The following is a 6,437-nucleotide window of genomic DNA, read 5'->3' as shown; positions in this document are numbered from 1 at the left end:
TATCATCAATGCTTTTGATTTCAATAGATATTGCAGCAGGTCTCTCTCTGATATGTTCCCAGTCAACACCTTCAAAAAAAGAGTTACTTTTGATTTCCTCAACAACTTTTAAAGTATGTAGGTTTATCTACATACTTTAAAAGTTGTCCCTCCTCAAGACGTTGTTCAATTAGATCTGTAATTTCTTCTTGGTTGATTTTTAAGCCAAACAGTTTAAGGTTTGGGGAAATTATACTTATCCTAATTTGGGGATGCATATGAAGGGTGATGTCGTATGGTATGGAGACACAGTTACCCATCCACAAAGAGAAGACAGAGAAGGAAGCAGAAAAGACAGCGTTCCCCCACCCCCCACAAAAAGAGTTCCAGTGATTCAGGATCATTGGAGACAAGTACAGACTGAAGATGGTGGTTTACCTATCTGGAAGGTGGGGAAAAAGGCATTCCATAGTTTATTTGTCTTCCTAGCAAATGACCAAGGTACATGAGGGAGAGAGAAAAAAAGGCATCCCCTTTTTTCTTCCATCCTTATATCTCCAAGTTTCACCAACCGTGGCAGGTGCCACCCAAATGCCAATATGGCCTTCACCCATGCAACAGGGAGGCCTAGAGGGTAGGAATATCTTCACTCACCTCTGCGCTGGCCTATCCTCCCTGCTGTTGGTAACCTTTGAGTTCTGTAGATCTCATTTATGCCATGGATATACACACACATGACCTCCTTCCATGATGCTGGGAGGAGGTGACTAGTTGGCAGGAATTAGTCATTCTCTCCTGTGCTGTGCCCCTAGACTTCTGCCATTGTCTGCCCTGATATCTGGTTTTCTTTTCTTGGGCTCCAAGTTGAAGCTTGAAATTGAGTTTGGGACAACAGAGTACCTCAGGTGGGTGCATGGATTCATTAAATTGACTCCCAGGTGGCCTTTGACAAACTGCAGTCAGTGACTGGCAGGAGCAGGCTGGGCCGTTCCTCCATTCTGTGCCGTTCTGTGTGACTTTTACCACTTTTCTCTGCCATAAGCATTCTGCTAAGGTGAAGCTGTGGAATCAGGTCCTTCTCAAACAAGTGAGAGGAAGGAGTCCCAAGATTTGGGAACCTGGTCCAGTAAGTTGCCTCCCAAAAGGAAAAAAGAAAAACCTCTTGCACAGAAAAGCTCTCTGTATTTTCAAGGCTGTGTTATCTCCTGACATGGAGGAGAAAAGAAAAAAAAAGCTTAAGTGAAGGAAGGGATAGGCACTTGGGGGAAAAATCCTCTTGCTTTTATGCAAGTGGGTTCCTTCAATGGGAAAAAAAACTTTTTTTTTGAGACGGAGTTTCGCTCTTGTTACCCAGGCTGGAGTGCAATGGCGTGATCTCAGCTCACCGCAACCTCCACCTCCCGGGCCCAGGCAATTCTCCTGCCTCAGCCTCCTGAGCATCTGGGACTACAGGCACGTACCACCGTGCCCAGCCAATTTTTTGCACTTTTAGTAGAGACGGGGTTTCACCATGTTGACCAGGATCGTCTCGATCTCCTGACCTCATGATCCACCCGCCTCAGCCTCCCAAAGCGCTGGGATTACAGGCGTGAGCCACCGTGCCTGGCCAACAACATTCTTAATATTATAAAAGAAGAGATAGAAGCCATTACAATCCATGAACGAAAGAAGGGAAATGCCACAGCAAAGTCTGGGAGTCTTGGCTGACACCCTAGCCAGTGGTTGCCAGTGCCTTCTTTATTGATGAGTTTCTAGTGATTTTAGAGTTATCCCTTTCTTGATGCAGAGAGGAAGCCATGCTTACAAATGGAGATTTCCTTTATAGGTGTATAACTTCTCTTCTGAAAGGGTAACATCTATGTTTTCAGAGCTTCTCCTGTTTCTGCTGTTTTCCAAAATAATCAGCTCAAAGTAATCTTTATGCTAACATGGTGAATTTCGAGTGGTATATTCTGGTCTCCTACAGTAATATTTTGGGGTGGTATGTTCTTAACCCTATACCTTTTATCATTATATTTTAGTAAGTAATGTACACACACATCTTTACCCTTCTTAGAGATTTAGAAAAATAGAAACAGAATTCACTGTGATATGAATTTATTGGACATATCTTGAATAATCAAGTTGATCCTAAAAAGCAGTAAAAGTTCTTTGAATCCAGCATTAGCTGGAAGAAGGCAGCTACTTTCTCTATATATATTTTCTCTTTCAATTTCCCAACTCTCATAACATTTTCTTTGGGTTGATGGCCATATTGGTCAGAGTTTGATGCATAAAATAGAATCCACTCTTCATTATTGGCATGAAGAGAGGGTTGATTAGATGTAAGCAAAAAAGACGAAAGTGGTCTCTAGGCTGGGCCATTGAGAATAATTTCTAAAATAATAACCCAGCTGGGGAGCGCTGAGGCAGTCACTGGAAATTGCCAACTGAAAATGATCAAGTTAAAACTGCATTTGCGTCCGGCAGTTGGAACGCTTCCTGTTGTCCTCAACGCGCAACTGCCCGTCGCCCCCTGTCTCAGAGCCCCTCACGCGTCCCCTCTGGTCTTTGGCTCGTTGGCTGCCGCCGCCGGGACTTCACCAACCTTCACGTAGGGACTACTGGCCGAAGGGGCGTCTGCGGCTCTCCGCCGCCCCCAGCCCTGCCTCTCCCGCTGCTCTGCCATGGCAATGACAGGCTCAACACCTTGCTCATCCATGAGTAACCACACAAAGGAAAGGGTGACAATGACCAAAGTGACACTGGAGAATTTTTATAGCAACCTTATCGCTCAACATGAAGAACGAGAAATGAGACAAAAGAAATTAGAAAAGGTGATGGAAGAAGAAGGCCTAAAAGATGAGGAGAAATGACTCAGAAGATCAGCACATGCTCGGAAGGAAACAGGGTTTCTTCCTTTGAAGAGAACAAGACTTGGATTGGAAGATTTTGAGTCCTTAAAAGTCATAGGTAGAGGAGCATTTGGTGAGGTACAGCTTGTTCAGAAGAAAGATACAGGGCATGTGTATGCAATGAAAATACTCCGTAAAGCAGATATGCTTGAAAAAGAGCAGGTTGGCCACATTCGTGCGGAGTGTGACATTCTAGTGGAGGCAGACAGTTTGTGGGTTGTGAAAATGTTCTATAGTTTTCAGGATAAGCTAAACCTCTACCTAATCATGGAGTTCCTGCCTGGAGGGGACATGATGACCTTGTTGATGAAAAAAGACACTCTGACAGAAGAAGAGACTCAGTTTTATATAGCAGAAACAGTATTAGCCATAGACTCTATTCACCAACTTGGATTCATCCACAGAGACATCAAACCAGACAACCTTCTTTTGGACAGCAAGGGCCATGTGAAACTTTCTGACTTTGGTCTTTGCACAGGACTGAAAAAAGCACACAGGACAGAATTTTATAGGAATCTGAACCACAGCCTCCCCAGTGATTTCACATTCCAGAACATGAATTCCAAAAGGAAAGCAGAAACCTGGAAAAGAAATAGACGTCAGCTAGCCTTCTCCACAGTAGGCACTCCTGACTACATTGCTCCTGAGGTGTTCATGCAGACCGGGTACAACAAGCTCTGTGATTGGTGGTTGCTTGGGGTGATCACGTATGAGATGCTCATCGGCTACCCACCTTTCTGTTCTGAGACCCCTCAAGAGACATATAAGAAGGTGATGAACTGGAAAGAAACTTTGACTTTTCCTCCAGAAGTTCCCATCTCTGAGAAAGCCAAGGATCTAATTTTGAGATTCTGCTGTGAATGGGAACATAGAATTGGAGCTCCTGGAGTTGAGGAAATCAAAAGTAACTCTTTTTTTGAAGGTGTTGACTGGGAACATATCAGAGAGAGACCTGCTGCAATATCTATTGAAATCAAAAGCATTGATGATACCTCAAACTTCTATGAGTTTCCAGAGTCTGATATTCTTAAGCCAACAGTGGCCACAAGTAATCACCCTGAGACTGATTACAAGAACAAAGACTGGGTCTTCATCAATTACACATACAAGCACTTTGAGGGTCTGACTGCAAGTGGGGCAATACCTTCCTACAGGAATGCAGCAAAATAGTACTCTTGCCACAGAATCCTACATGGAGCAGAGTTCTTTGTACAACATCATGCTTTTCCTCTCACACTCTTGAAGAGCTTCTGAGAAGTTGATGTAACTCACCAATATGTCATAGTAAAGTCTCCTGAAATGTGATAAGAGGATTTTCTTCCATAATCCGTCTGAAAACTTGTAAACAAAGACAACCATTTCTACTACATCGGTCATAAACAGCTTTCCTGCTTCTTCTGAAGCATAATGAGCCAATTCGATAGGTGTTTTCAAAACAACTTGAGTTTTCCTAAGTTCATCAGAATGAAAGGGAAAAACAGCCATCATCCAACATTATTGAGATTGTTGTGTATAGTCATCGAATATCAGCCAGTTCCTGTAATTTTGTGACATGCTGTCTGCCAAGCCCACCAAGTATTTCTTTTTCCTTTATAGCTAAAAGTCCCATAGTACTAAGGAAATAAAGCAATAATGACAGTCTCAGCAGCCAGTATCCTGGCTGAAGGAAATGATCCACTACCCTGAGGGTGGTGATGGAAGTTTCTACCCATACCTCAACCTCAGGGGAGTGGCTTATAGCCTCCATTCATGGTGCACTTTATTTATGGTACTAAGATAAAGGCTGTCAGTTCATTGATTTATCTCCTCTCTGCCCCCAATATAAAAAACCCATGCTGCTTTTCTGAGTGTTGATGGGAGTTACCAGCTTGATCCATTGTTGCTCTTAGAAGGCCCAGAAAGCCTTTGGGCATTGCCAAGGAATCCCGGATCATGTGGAAAATACTCACTTTCTCTTCACGGCTATACCAGAAAACCCCTAAAACAGATGTTGCCGTGGACCAGCAATACCTGCAAGTACTGCCAATGGGAGCTCAGTTTATTCCTTGGGAACCTAACAAGGAGAACCCAGGCAGAGGCAGGAGGCCTGGAATCCTCTTGGCTAAGGTGCTCTTCCTGTTCCTGCAAGGTCTCCAGAACCTCTTTGGAAATGGTGAAGGAACCAGCCCAATAGAAGTACAGAGCCAGCTGACAAGTCCTTGTAAAATTCACTCCTCAGTCCTTGGTGCAACCATGTTTCGTCTCCTCTCGGTATTCCTTCTCTCCCAACGTTAGCCATTTTGCCTTGGAATCATGATTACAGTTTTTTCCTTTGCAGATGCCTTCCTGGAGGATACTCCTCCCCACCCTAAAGGGTCGCCTGCAAGTTAGGCGGATTGGGTCTCTCTGCTGTGGCATTCTCTCATAAGAGACTCTGGGAGGATCGATCCAAGATGGCCGACCACTAACAGCTCAGGATTGTAGCTCCCAGTGAAAGCCCAGAGAACGAGACGACGCCACACTTTTAGACAAATTTTCGTTACTCACCGATCAGCCGATTCCCAGTGGAGGAGCCCCACGGGTCGCCAGCACGACTCTTGTGGCCGCCGCAGTGGTTTTGCCGGCGTCTCGGCGCAGCAGCTCTTCATGCAGAGCCAACGGGACTGCTTCCCCTACTGACCGGAGTTTGGAGCTCCGGGAAGTCAGAGCCGCTTGTTGCGGACTCAAGAAGGAAGCCAGACCAGAGATTCCCGGGCAGAAGAGCACCATCAGTCTTACCGCTGCTATTTAGGCTGCCACAGTGGGTTGCTCGGATCCCAACACTGGGAATCAATAAGTCGGACGTCGACTCAGAAAACTAATTAGAAAGGCGGTTCATCTACAATGAAGGGAAAAAAACAGCCTAAGAAGGCCGAGTATACTCAAAATCAGAACCCATCAGCAACAGAACAAGCCCTGATGGAAAAGGACTCATCAGCAGCAGAACAAGCCCTGATGGAAAAGGACTCATCAGTAACGGAACAAGCCCTGATGGAAAAGGACTGTGTTCCATTATCTGAAGTAGGCTTTAAAAGGTGGATGATAAGAAACTTCTGGGAGTTAAAGGAACTTGTTCTAACCCAATGTAAAGAAACTAAGAACTTGGAAAAAAGATTAGATGAAATGTTGAAAAGAATAGACAATATAGAGAGGAATACAAATGAACTTATGGAGTTGAAAAATACAACACGAGAACTTAGTGCAACATGTACAAGCTTAAACAGCCGAATGGATCAAGCAGAAGAAAGGGTATCAGAGGTCGAAGATCAACTTAATGAAACAACACAACAAGACAAGAATAGAGAAAAAAGGATAAAAAGGAATGAGCAAAGTCTCCAAGCAATATGGGACTATGTGAAAAGACCTAATATACGCTTGATTGGTGTACCTGAATGTGACGGAGAGAATGAATTCAAGCTGGAAAATACTCTCCAGGACATTATCCAGGAAAATTTTCCTAATTTAGCAAAGCAGGACACTATTCAACCCCAGGCAATACAGAGAACACCACAAAGATATTCCTCAAGAAGACCAACCCCAAGGCAC

The 6,437-nt window shown here is 44.2% G+C and overlaps 1 pseudogene across 1 annotated transcript; it reads left to right on the top strand.

Moving 5' to 3' along the window:
• The first annotated feature begins 2,446 nt into the window (after window positions 1-2,446).
• Window positions 2,447-5,282, top strand: LOC100403201 (serine/threonine-protein kinase 38 pseudogene; annotated as a pseudogene). Its single transcript, XR_013518875.1, has one exon. The product of XR_013518875.1 is annotated as a serine/threonine-protein kinase 38 pseudogene (transcript).
• Window positions 5,283-6,437: the final 1,155 nt, after the last annotated feature.

This window comes from Callithrix jacchus, chromosome 6 (assembly GCF_049354715.1).
Source record: "Callithrix jacchus isolate 240 chromosome 6, calJac240_pri, whole genome shotgun sequence".
Lineage (NCBI taxonomy): Eukaryota > Metazoa > Chordata > Mammalia > Primates > Cebidae > Callithrix > Callithrix jacchus.
The sequence above is the reverse complement of the archived record's forward strand: the minus strand, read 5'-3'. Positions and strand labels throughout refer to the sequence as shown.